The sequence below is a fragment of the Ovis canadensis genome, chromosome 6 (assembly GCF_042477335.2).
Source record: "Ovis canadensis isolate MfBH-ARS-UI-01 breed Bighorn chromosome 6, ARS-UI_OviCan_v2, whole genome shotgun sequence".
Lineage (NCBI taxonomy): Eukaryota > Metazoa > Chordata > Mammalia > Artiodactyla > Bovidae > Ovis > Ovis canadensis.
In genome coordinates this window covers 37,861,193-37,874,188 of record NC_091250.1, presented here as the reverse complement: position 1 = coordinate 37,874,188, position 12,996 = coordinate 37,861,193, and the positions used below count along the sequence as shown (strand labels likewise).

The 12,996-nt window shown below is 40.5% G+C and overlaps 2 protein-coding genes and 1 pseudogene across 12 annotated transcripts in view; all 3 read right to left on the bottom strand.

Annotated features, from left to right (window-relative positions):
* Positions 1-7,530, bottom strand: part of SLC9B1 (solute carrier family 9 member B1) — an 86,737-nt gene extending 79,207 nt beyond the window's left edge. Inside the window, exons 1-2 of one of the 7 annotated variants that reach the window (XM_069593589.1) lie at positions 7,425-7,506; positions 6,886-7,161 (exon numbers count right to left, since the gene is read on the bottom strand). The gene's annotated coding sequence lies outside the window, so the exon portion shown is untranslated. Of the gene's footprint in view, positions 1-6,885; positions 7,162-7,420 lie in introns of all 7 variants that reach the window. The other 6 variants (XM_069593586.1, XM_069593587.1, XM_069593590.1 and 3 more) reach the window with 6 other exon arrangements.
* A 608-nt stretch (positions 7,531-8,138) lies between these two features.
* LOC138931555 (large ribosomal subunit protein P1 pseudogene) lies at positions 8,139-8,563 on the bottom strand (annotated as a pseudogene).
* SLC9B2 (solute carrier family 9 member B2) overlaps positions 8,139-12,996 on the bottom strand; it is a 64,649-nt gene continuing 59,791 nt past the window's right edge. For all 5 annotated transcript variants that reach the window (XR_011257659.1, XM_069593582.1, XM_069593581.1 and 2 more), the window contains one exon: positions 8,139-8,719. The gene's annotated coding sequence lies outside the window, so the exon portion shown is untranslated. The remainder of the gene's footprint in view (positions 8,720-12,996) is intronic.

Below are 12,996 nucleotides of genomic sequence, written 5' to 3'. Positions count from 1 at the left end.
CCATGTACAGTCCTAACTGTTGCTTCCTGACCTGCATACAGATTTCTCAAGAGGCAGGTCAGGTGGTCTGGTATTCCCATCTCTTTCAGAATTTTCCACAGTTTATTGTGATCCACACAGTCAAAGGCTTTGTCATAGTCAATAACGAAGAAATAGATGTTTTTCTGGAACTCTCTTGCTTTTTCAATGATCCAGCAGATGTTGGCAATTTGATCTCTGGTTCCTCTCCCTTTTCATCAGGGAGTTCATGGTTCATGCATTGCTGAAGTCTGGCTTGCAGAATTTTGAGCATTACTTTACTAGCATGTGAGATGAGTGCAATTGTGAGGTAGTTTGAGCATTCTTTGGCATTGCCTTTCTTTGGAATTGGAATGAAAACTGACCTTTTCCAGTCCTCTGGCCAATGCTGAGTTTTCCAAATTTGCTGGCATATTGAGTGCAGCACTTTCACAGCATCATCTTTCAGGATTTGAAACAGCTCAACTGGAATTCCATCACCTCCACTAGCTTTGTTCGTAGTGATGCTTTCTAAGGCCCACTTGACTTCACATTCCAAGATGTCTGGCTCAAGATTAGTGATCACATCATCATGATTATCTGGGACGTGAAGATCTTTTTTGTACAGTTCTTCTGTGTATTCTTGCCACCTCTTCTTAATATCTTCTGCTTCTGTTAGGTCCATACCATTTCTGTCCTTTATCTAGCCCATCTTTGCATGAAATCTTCCCTTGGTATCTCTTATTTTCTTGAAGAGATCTCTAGTCCTTCTCATTCTGTTGTTTTCCTCTATTTCTTTGCATTGATCACTGAAGAAGGCTTTCTTATCTCTTCTTGCTATTCTTTGGAACTCTGTATTCAGATGCGTATATCTTTCCTTTTCTCCTTTGCTTTTCACCTCTCTTCTTTTCACAGCTATTTGTAAGGCCTACCCAGACAGCCATTTTGCTTTTTTTGCATTTCTTTCCAATGGGGATTGTCTTGATCCCTGTCTCCTGTACAATGTCACGAACCTCATTCCATAGTTCATCAGGCGCTCTATCTATCAGATCTAGGCCCTTAAATCTATTTCTCACTTCCACTGTATAATCATAAGGGATTTGATTTAGGTCATACCTGAATGGTCTAGCGGTTTTCCCTACTTTCTTCAATTTGAGTCTTAATTTGGTAATCACACTAGGACCACAGCCTTGTCTAAGTCAATGAAACCAAGCCATGCCTGCAGGGCAACCCAAGATGGGCGGGTCATGGTGGAGAGGGCTGACAGAATGTGGGCCACTGGAGAAGGGAATGGCAAGCCACTTCAGTATTCTTGCCTTGAGAATCCCATGAACAGTATGAAAAGGCAAAATGATAGGATACCAAAAGAGGAACTCCCTAGGTCATTAGGTGCCCAATATGCTACTGGAGATCAGTGGAGAAATAACTCCAGAAAGAATGAAGGGATGGAGTCAAAGCAAAAACAATACCCAGTTGTAGATGTGACTGGTGATAGAAGCAAGATCCGATGCTGGAAAGAGCAATATTGCATAGGAACCTGGAATGTTAGGTCCATGAATCAAGGCAAATTGGAAGTGGTCAAACAAGAGATGGCAAGGGTGAATGTCGACATTCTAGGACTCAGCAAACTAAAATGGACTGGAATGGGTGAATTTAACTCAGATGACCATTATATCTACTACTGCAGGCAGGAATCCCTCAGAAGAAATGGAGTAGCCATCATGGTCAAAAAAAGAGTCCGAAATGCAGGACTTGGATGCAATCTCAAAAACGACAGAATGATCTCTGTTCGTCTCTGAGGCAAACCATCCAATATCACAGTTATCCAAGTCTATGCCCCAACCAGTAAGGCTGAAGAAACGGAAGTGAATGGTTTTATGAAGACCTACAAGACCTTTTAGAACACCCAAAAAAGATGTCCTTTTCATTATAGGGGACTGGAATGCAAAAGTAGGAAGTCAAGGAACACCTGGAGTAACAGGCAAATTTGGCCTTGGAAGGAGGAATGAAGCAGGGCAAAGACTAATAGAGTTCTGCCAAGAAAATGCACCGGTTTAGCAAACATCCTCTTCCAACAACACAAGAGAAGACTCTACACATGTACATCACCAGATGGTCAACACTGAAATCAAATTGATTATATTCTTTGCAGCCAAAGATGGAGAAGCTCTATACAGTCAACAAAACAAGAAGGCCACTACATAATGATCAAAGGATCAATCCAAGAAGATATAACAATTATAAATATATATGCACCCAACATAGGAGCACCGCAATATGTAAGACAAATGCTAACAAGTATGAAAGGGGAAATTAACAATAACACAATAATAGTGGGAGACTTTAATACCCCACTCACATGTATGGACAGATCAACTAAACAGAAAATTAACAAAGAAACACAAACTTTAAATGATACAATAGACCAGTTGGACCTAATTGATATCTATAGAACATTTCACCCCAAAACAATGAATTTCACCTTTTTTCTCAAGTGCTCACGGAACCTTCTCCAGGATAGATCACATTCTGGGCCATAAATCTAACCTTGATAAATTCAAAAATATTGAAATCATTCCAAGCATCTTTTCTGACCATAATGCATTAAGATTAGATCTCAATTACAGCAAAAAAACTATTAAAAATTCCAACATATGGAGGCTAAACAACACGCTTCTAAATAACCAACAAATCACAGAAGAAATCAAAATATGCATAGAAATGAATGAAAATGAAAACACAACAACCCCAAACCTGTGGGACACTATAAAAGCAGTGCTAAGAGGAAAGTTCATAGCAATACAGGCATACCTCAAGAAACAAGAAAAAAGTCAAATGAATAACCTAACTCTACACCTAAAGCAACTAGAAAAGGAAGAAATGGAGAACCCCAGAGTTAGTAGAAGGAAAGAAATCTTAAAAATTAGGGCAGAAATAAATGCAAAAGAAACAAAAGAGACCATAGCAAAAATAAACAAAGCCAAAAGCTGGTCCTTTGAAAGGATAAATAAAATTGACAAATCATTAGCCAGACTCATCAAAAAACAAAAGGAGAAAAATCAAATCAGTAAAATTAGAAATGAAATTGGAGAGATCACAACAAACAACACAGAAATACAAAGGATCATAAGAGACTACTATCAGCAATTATATGCCAATAAAATGGACGACGTGGAAGAAATGGACAAATTCTTAGAAAAGTACAACTTTCCAAAACTGAACCAGGAAGAAAGAGAAAATCTTAACAGACCCATCACAAGCACGGAAATTGAACAAAAGCCCAGGTCCAGACGGCTTCACAGCTGAATTCTACCAAAAATTTCGAGAAGAGCTAACACCTATCCTACTCAAACTCGTCCAGAAAATTGCAGAGGAAGGTAAACTTCCAAACTCATTCTATGAGGCCACCATTACCCTAATACCAAAACCTGACAAAGATGCCACACAAAAAAAGAAAGCTACAGGCCAATATCACTGATGAATATAGATGCAAAAGTCCTCAACAAAATTCTAGCAATCAGAATCCAACAACACATTAAAAAGATCATACACCATGACCAAGTGGGCTTTATCCTAGGGATGCAAGGATTCTTCAATATCTGCAAATCAATCAAAGTAATACACCACATTAACAAATTGAAAAATAAAAGCCATATGATTATCTCAATAGATGCAGAGAAGGCCTTTGACAAAATTCAACATCCGTTTATGATAAAAACTCTCCAGAAAGCAGGAATAGAAGGAGCATACCTCAACATAATAACAGCTATATATGACAAACCCACAGCAAACATTATCCTCAATGGTGAAAAATTGAAAGCATTTCCCCTAAAGTCAGTAACAAGACAAGGGTGCCCACTTTCACCGCTACTATTCAACATAGTTCTGGAAGTTTTGGCCACAGCAATCAGAGCAGAAAAAGAAATAAAAGGAATCCAAATTGGAAAAGAAGAAGTAAAACTCTCAGTGTTTGCAGCTGACATGATCCTCTACATAGAAAACCCTAAAGACTCCACCAGAAAATTACTAGAGCTAATCAATGAATATAGTAAAGTTGCAGGATATAAAATCAACACACAGAAATCCCCTGCATTCCTATACACTAATAATGAGAAAGTAGAAAAAGAAATTAAGGAAACAATTCCATTCACCATTGCAATGAAAATAATAAAATACTTAGGAATATATCTACCTAAAGAAACTAAAGACCTAAATATAGAAAACTATACAACACTGAAGAAAAGAAATCAAAGAGGACACTAATAGATGAAGAAATATACCATGTTCATGGATCGGAAGAATCAATATAGTGAAAATGAGTATACTACGCAAAGCAATCTACAGATTCAATGAAATCCCTATCAAGCTACCAGCGGTATTTTTCACAGAGCTAGAACAAATAATTTCACAATTTGTATGAAAATACAAAAAACCTCAAATAGCCAAAGAAATCTTGACAAAGAAGAATGGAACTGGAGGAATCAACCTGCCTGACTTCAGGCTCTACTACAAAGCCACAGTCATCAAGACAGTATGGTACTGGCACAAAGACAGAAATACAGATCAATGGAACAAAATGGAAAGCCCAGAGATAAATCCATGCACCTATGGACACCTTATCTTTGACAAAGGAGGCAAGAATATACAATGGAGAAAAGATAGTCTCTTTAACAAGTGGTGCTGGGAAAACTGGTCAACCACTTGTAAAAGAATGAAACTAGATCACTTTCTAACACCATACACAAAAATAAACTCAAAGTGGATTAAAGATCTAAATGTAAGACAAGAAACTATAAAACTCCTAGAGGAGAACATAGGCAAAACACTCTCCGACATAAATCACAGCAGGATCCTCTATGATCCACCTCTCAGAATACTGGAAATAAAAGCAAAAATAAAAAAATGGGACCTAAATAAAATTAAAAGCTTCTGCACAACAAAGGAAACCATTGGCAAGGTGAAAAGACAGCCTTCAGAATGGGAGAAAATGATAGCAAATGAAGCAACTGACAGACAACTAATCTCGAAAATATACAAGCAACTTATGCAACTCAAGTCCAGAAAAATAAACGACCCAATCAAAAATTGGGCCAAAGAACTAAATAGACATTTCTCCAAAGAAGACATACAGATGGCTAACAAACACATGAAAAGATGCTCAACATCACTCATTATCAGAGAAATGCAAATCAAAACCACAATGAGGTACCATTTCACACCAGTCAGAATGGCTTCGATCCAAAAGTCTAGAAGCAATAAATGCTGGAGAGGGTGTGGAGAAAAGGGAACCCTCTTACACTGTTGGTGGGAATGCAAACTAGTACAGCCACTATGGAGAACAGTGTGGAGATTCCTTAAAAAATTGCAAATAGAACTGCCTTATGACCCAGCAATCCCACTGCTGGGCATACACACTGAGGAAACCAGAACTGAAAGAGACATGTGTACCCCAATGTTCATCGCAGCACTGTTTATAATAGGACATGGAAACAACCTAGATGTCCATCAGCAGATGAATGGATAAGAAAGCAGTGGTACATATACACAATGGAGTATTACTCAGCCATTAAAAAGAATACATTTGAATCAGTTCTAATGAGGTGGATGAAACGGGTGCCTATTATACAGAGTGAAGTAAGCCAGAAAGAAAAACACCAGTACAGTATACTAACACATATACATGGAATTTAGAAAGATGATAATGATAACCCTGTATGTGAGACAGCAAAAGAGACACAGATGTATAGAACGGACTTTTGGACTCTGTGGGAGAGGGAGAGGGTGGGATGATTTGGGAGAATGGCATTGAAACATGTATACTATCATGTAAGAAACAAATCGCCAGTCTATGTTCGATACAGGATACAGGTTTCTTGGGGCTGGTGCATGGGGTTGATCCAGAGAGATGATATGGGGTGGGAGGTGGGAAGGGGGTTCAGGATTGGGAACTCATGTACACCCGTGGCTGATTCATGTCAATGTATGGCAAAACCAATACAGTATTATAAAGAAAAATAAAGTAAAAATAAAAATTAAAAAAAGTATTTACTGAATGTATTTACTGTATACCGTACTATGTTCCAGTATGTTGTGCTTAGTTGCTCAGTGGTGTCCAACTCTTTGTGACCCCATGGACTGTAGCCCACCAGGCTCCTCTCTTCATGGGATTTTCCAAGAAAGAATACCGAAGTGGGTTGCAGTGCCCTACTCCAGGTGAGCTTCTCAATCCAGGGATCGAACCCAGGTCTCCCACATTGTACTCAGATTCTTTACCATCTGAGCCTCCAGGGAAGCCTATGTTCCAGGGACAGGGAAGTACTATGTTCCAGAGACTGCCTAATCTCAGTGTTTAGTTCCCTCTTCAGTAAAATGGAGCTTTGTTAACCAAATTTATCTCACAGGTTGTATAAACAGGATGAGTATGGAAATAATGTACAAGATGGGAAGTGCAATAAAAATGTTACTTTATATATTGCTATTACTGCACCCACCTCTGTCCTTTTGTCTGGTATTGGGCAGGAGTTAAAACAAGAGTCAACTGACAAAACCAGCGGTATAAATTCTAGTACTCACAGAAGGTAGTAAATATGAATACTGATTTCATAAGCACAGTGACCAAAACGTCTGGGGCTTGAATTCTTTACATGTGAGAGTAACGTGTTAATTTCCCATACTTCTGTTGCACAAACAACAATACTATTTATTCTTATGGAAAATTATTTAGTGGGGTCTGATCTCTCTCGGTGCGACCCAAGCTAATCTTTCCTCTCCATCATCCCATCTGATCTTTTATAGACTACAAGACACACACACACAGAGGCGTCGGGGACCAGGCGCAGGCCTCTCACAAGGACTCCTTCCTACACGATACCGCCTGACACATGGTACCTGTGCAACAACAGCCCTCAATCCTTCAAAAGCACTGATCTGAAGGGCTTGTCCACGGCGATCAAAGCCGACAAGAAACAGGCAGGGTGAGGGGCGCGGGAGGAGGGAGGTGAGCCTTCCAGTATCAGCAACCAATCCTGGAGTACACCTCCAATCACAGGAGCTTGCGAACGTTCATTTGCAGATATTCTCCATCTATACGAGTCTGCGCTTAATAAAATTAATTTTTCTGTCAGTCTTGACTGACAAACCTCTTCTTTCTTATCTGCGAGTACTCTGTAAAATGAGAGAAAGAAATGGAAGAGGAACGGAGAGAATAGAGACACGTGGGGTGAGGGATCAAAGAAACGAGTCAGAGAGACGAGAGAAGAAACAAACATCTGTGGCTGTTTTCCCAGAGCCCGGCAAAGGAGCAGATGTACGCTCCTTAGAGCGAAGGGGGCGGGAAGGCGTTCCTGGGCGCCACTGGAGGGGAAAGACCGCGAGAAACGAGGGACTAGTGCCGAAAGGGAGAGTAAAGACAAATGGGCTGTACCTACAATCCCTACAGCAGCTCCCGCTGCCCAGGGAGCGACGCGGGAGCACAGCAACCGCCGCCGGGCCCACGCGCAGCGCTGAGGCAAACGCTGCAGGTTGCCAGAGTATGGGCGGGGCTAACGCGAGGGGGCGGGACTGCCGACTGCCGGCTGACTTGACGCGTTTAATTGGCGTCATGGTCGCCCCATCCTTCGGAGCCGGAGGTTTCTGGGGTCCTCTGGAACCGCCTGTTGTGTTTTCAGTTTATTCTACCCGTTCCACGTCTCTTCAGAGTATTGACTTATTGTGTTATAAAAGTCCGGAGATGGAGTTGACCTCAGAGGGCCGATAAGCCAAAAAACAACGCCAGGGGATGCATGTGCCGGAAGTACCTTGTCAAAACTTTAGCCGGTGTTTCCCTTTATGTCTAGTACAGCCTTAAAAGGAGCAGTTTCTGGGGTTAGGACTGCGCTCAAAGTTCAGCGCTGCCACTTTGTAGCTTTGGGACCACAGGCAAATATATAATCTCTCTGAACTTTGGGGTTTTCTTCTCTGTAAAGGATGTGGTGGTGGTGTGAGAATAAATTGAAAAGTGGCAAGTGTCTGGAACAGAATTTAATACAAAATAAACATTCAATATCCTATTTATTATCAGTGTAAAACCTTTGCTTTGTCTCCCCGCCCCACCCCATGAAATCTTATGTGGAAACCTTCATATGAAATAGAAGCAGAACTGCTTTTTTTTTTTTTTTTAAACAGCTTAGTTTTTTATTGAATGTGTTAATAAAGAGGTTTAGTCAAAAAGACCAAAGCCCATGTCATCATCAGACTCTTCAGATTCTTCTTCCTTTGCTTCTACTTTCTTCTCAGCTGGGGCAGCAGCGGTGGATGGGGCAGGACCTCCTGCAGGTGCAGCACCAGCCTCCGGGGCAGGTCCACCAGCCCCCACATTGCAGATGAGGCTCCCGATGTTGACATTGACCAAAGCCTTTGCAAACAAACCTGGCCAGAAAGGCGCAATATTTACACCGTCTGCTTTAATGAGGGCACTGATCTTATCCTCCGTGACCGTCACTTCATCGTCGTGCAGAATGAGGGCAGAGTAGATACAAACTGTGGGGGCTGCCAGGCACGGCGCTAGTCGCCGAATGAAGTGAGGGCCTCACCCCAAAACGGCCTTAGCTTCCTCTGAAGAACCGAGCACCTTAGCGGCAGCGGAGGAAAGAGCCAGAACTGCTCCTGAAGATGGGCCCGGAAAGTTTGGGTTCTCAGTGCCAAAGGTGGTCTTAAAGTTCCTTCTCTGGAGTCCCCAAGCTTCCTACAACATAGACAAAGACAAATTACAGAAAGTCCGAATTTCTTAGAAAGACAAACTCACCTTTCCTATTTTTTTTTCCCCTCTTTGATACTCCAAACCACTTTTTCTCCTGCACATACACACAAATTCCTTTTTGCCTCCATGTTTTTTCTTAAGTCCTTCGGTCTATGGGGAGTGTTCCTTTACCCCTTTTCTTATTTATCATTTAAGATTTTATTCAAATCACAACTCTTTCTTGGATGACTAAGAAATTCTTTTATTGTAACCCCTTACTACCTTCAGCATGGTATAGGTAGTTCATTTTCTGTTTTCCGAAAGTCAGAAAATAAGGACTGAAGTCATTTTCTTCCTTGTTTTATAAGAGTAGACAAGGTCTTTTGTGATTATAGGGTTAAGGAAATCCTTTGGTCTCATGGTAGGAAAGGAAAAAGCAAGGAGATTCCCAAGGTTACTGGGATGAAGAACAAATGGTAAAACTGGGAAGAAGGACCTTTGGGAGGAGCCTGCTTGCCTCCAAGACACTGCTGTAAGCCTCAGATGCCATGGACTGCTGGAGTTCAAGTGCTTTAAGGTTTACTGAAGGAAAACGGGAGGCATGTCAGCAAATAGAGTTTGGGAATTCTCACTAGGTCAGAGAATTCAGGCCATATTTAATTTTAGTAAACTAAAACATGTGATATCACTTGTTCCCAAAATGGCAGGAAGCAGTTCCCATCTGTTACACAAAACTACATAAATTATTCATACAGAAATATAATTCTGAAACATTTCAAAAATAATGTCCTTCATTTACTTAAAGACAATATAATAAAAATTTAATAATAATCACTTAAAAACACCTAAAGAAACATCTGAAGCCTTTTTGGTAATAAAAAAAAAATCAAGGATAAGTTAAAAACACATTGGTTATATTTGCAACAATGTAATTAAAAGCAAAACAAAAAACAAAACAGAAAAACTTATGAGGAACAAAAAGAACCTTAATCATGATAGCAGTATTCCCTAAGTTTGATATGAAAGTAGTTTCAAAAATATCTTTTATATAAATAGTTCTGTACTTCTGAAAGCACTTCAATAAAAGCAGAAATTTTGCCAATGACCAGCTTGGTATGATTTAAGTGCCAACTTTCTTTCCCAGTCTTACTTCTCACTACTTCTCTTTATCAACCTTAAGTGTCAGTCATTTATTGTACCCCCGGCTTTACTGTTTTCGCTCTTCGCTAATATACCAGCCCTCTACCTGGCTGTTCCTTTCTTTGCCTTATTCCCTAATATCAACTCATCAATCCAAATCATGTCCACTCTTCTAGATCCAGTTCACATATCATCTTTAAGAAGTTTTCCTCACTGAGAACAGTTTTGAATCATTCATTTGGATTACAGCTATTTGTACACATCTTAGTTCCTTGAAAGCTTTCTGAAGGCAAGTATTAGAGTCAGTCTCCCGCTAGAATTCAAGTTCCATCTTGAATATATTCTTCATCACTGTGTTCCCCAGGATCTAGCAAAACTGTCACACAGTAGGCAAGTTACAAGTGTATTTTGAGTGAATGAATGAATGGATTTTAAAACATAAACTCCCTAAAGGCAGAGATTTATCTGTTTTATTCATTGAAAAATTAATATTTGAATATTACAGGGTGAATAAGTAATTTTGGAAGGCTTAGCATTCATTATATACAACAAAAAATCTTCAATCTATATATGTTCACAGAAGTCAAATATATTTATATTGCCTTTCACCCAATGAATTCAGTGGATGAGGTATCATTCTGAAAATAAGACATCCCCCAGACTGCAAAAGTAAAATTTAAAAGAATCAAACTAATATGGGTGTTTGCATTAACAGTAGTTTCATTTTTCTTTCTTGTGCTTTTCTGGGTTCTAGATCTTCTGCAGTGAAAATGTATTATTTTGTAATCAGACAAAAATAATCAATACTATTTTTAAAGAATGTAATGGGCGAGATCATTTGCAAACATATGACTGAGGACATTTTGAGAACACTCAAGTCCAGTCCATGTTATATGGAGTTAATACCAAAAAGGAAAACACAGGAAGGTGAAAATAACTTAAAAAGCAGAAACCTAATCAGTCTGTCTAAAGAGAAACAAACACTTTTCAGAGGAGAGGTTGACAGCACCCACCTTAGGAAGAGCACAAGTTTACAGTGTTTGCTTGGTGCTGTCCTTGGAAGTATGAAGCCCTTGATGTGTACTGAATTCTGTTTCCCAACTAAATTCATAAGCTGAAGCCATAACCCCTCAATGTGATGCTGTTTGGACATGGAGAATCTGAGAGGTAATTATATTAGATGAGGTCATGAGGCTAGGGCCTTCATGGTGGGATTAGTGACTTTATTAGAGGAGACAACAGAGGGCTTGCATATTCTCCTCCATTCCCATCCCCTCACAACCCCCCTCCTCCCACCACCCCGTGAGAACCCAACGAGAAGGAGGCTATTAACACGCTAGGAAGAGAGTTCTCATCAGAGCTGGTCATTGCTGGCAACTCTCACATTTGACTTCCAGCCTCAGAACTGTGAGAAGATAAATATTGGTTGTTTACGTCACTCAGACTACGGTATTTTGTCATAGTAGCCTGAGCAGCTTAGATGCACTAAGTGGACTAAAATCTAAACTGTTATGTGGCAGGTAGGTTTCTGATACTGAAAGAGAATCTCCTCACTGATTCTGTTCATAACAACTTACTAAATGCCCACCCTGCTCCATGCCCTGTAAAAATTGCTGAGGATTCAAAGATGACCAAGATAAGGCTCCCACCCCTCAAGGGTTAATTTAATAGGCAACAAATCCATAAACTGAAAAAAGGACTACAAGTACTCTGATAGAAGTATGTATATGATACACCTTTCTTTCAGTCACCCAGAGGTTAGAGCAATGGTTTCCATCTGTGGTGGGGTGGGGTAAGTTTGATTGGCTTGAGTCAACAGCCTGTATCAAGTTAACTCTGAGTTTACCAACCAAGAAAAGAGCTGTGGTTTACTTTGTGGTGACAAAACAAACCTGAGACTTCACAGTGAGTCCTGCAGAGACCAACACCTCACAGAGAAAGTGAAAGTGTTAGTCATTCAGTCCTGTCCAACTCTTTGTGACTGTATGGACTGTAGCCTGCCAGGCCCCTTTATCCATGGGGATTCTCCAGGCAAGAATACTGGAGTGGGTTGTCATTTCCTGTTCCAGGGAATCTTCCTGACCCAGGGATGGAACCTGGGTCTCCTGCATTGTAGGCAGATTCTTCACTGAGCCACTAGGGAAGCCCACTGGACAGAGAGCCACAGAGATTTGGTTGTAGAGAGGTAGGCAACAAGTCGCCACATGCTCTGAAAATGGCATATTGGCAGTCACTTTTCAACTATTTCTAGGGGATTTTCAACTATTTCTACACTCTGAATTTCCATTTCTAATTCTTTCTTGGGGCCTTGAATATTTACAACAACATTCTTATTTACTTATACAAACTGTATTTTGTATTAGGAAGTATTCAAAGCCTGTTATGTTACATGGAGAAGAGTTACTGGTGAACATGGGAACCTGCACTAACTGCAGCACCCTTGGGTCTCCCATGCCTTTTGCTAAGTCCTAATCATCCCCACATCCTAGCCGAGGTCGTACTTTCTCTGGAGGCTGAGCCTAAAGTGCACCTCCCCCCTGACTTATGGGTTACTCCTGCTGTGAGCTCCCTGGCACCCCTGTACTTTCTGCATCTGGCACTTATCACACTGTTGTGCGATCTCTTGTTTAATGGTCTCTGTCCTCAATCAGACTGTCAGATCCCTAAGATGATCTGAGATGGTAAGATCTAAGATGGTAAGAACATTAGTCTCTATGATGTGCCTGGGTCACATCATGTTTGTTGGGTGACTCTCATTTCCGAGCCTGTGAAAGTAGAGGACCAGAGGAGCATTAAGTTTATGGTGCTACAACCAAGGCGTATCAGGCCAAGGAAGTCCACCTCTCTGAATCTTGGTATAAACGAGTCTCGTCCATGTTGAGAACATAAACACTAAGGGAACAGAGTCCCATAGAGGAACCAGAGTCAGGCTGACATAAAAATGAAAACTCTCTGGCTTCCTGTTATGCTAGATTAATAAAAAATAAGTTGGTTTCGAACAGCTTGAAAGTCATGGTGGGAAGGGTTGGAAGAGTAGTCTGATGACAAGGTTATTTCATGACATCTTAGTCTAATAACTAAATGAAGGGTGAATGTACCCTATACTCACTTATTTCAGAGCACTTATAGCCCTTTTTACCAAT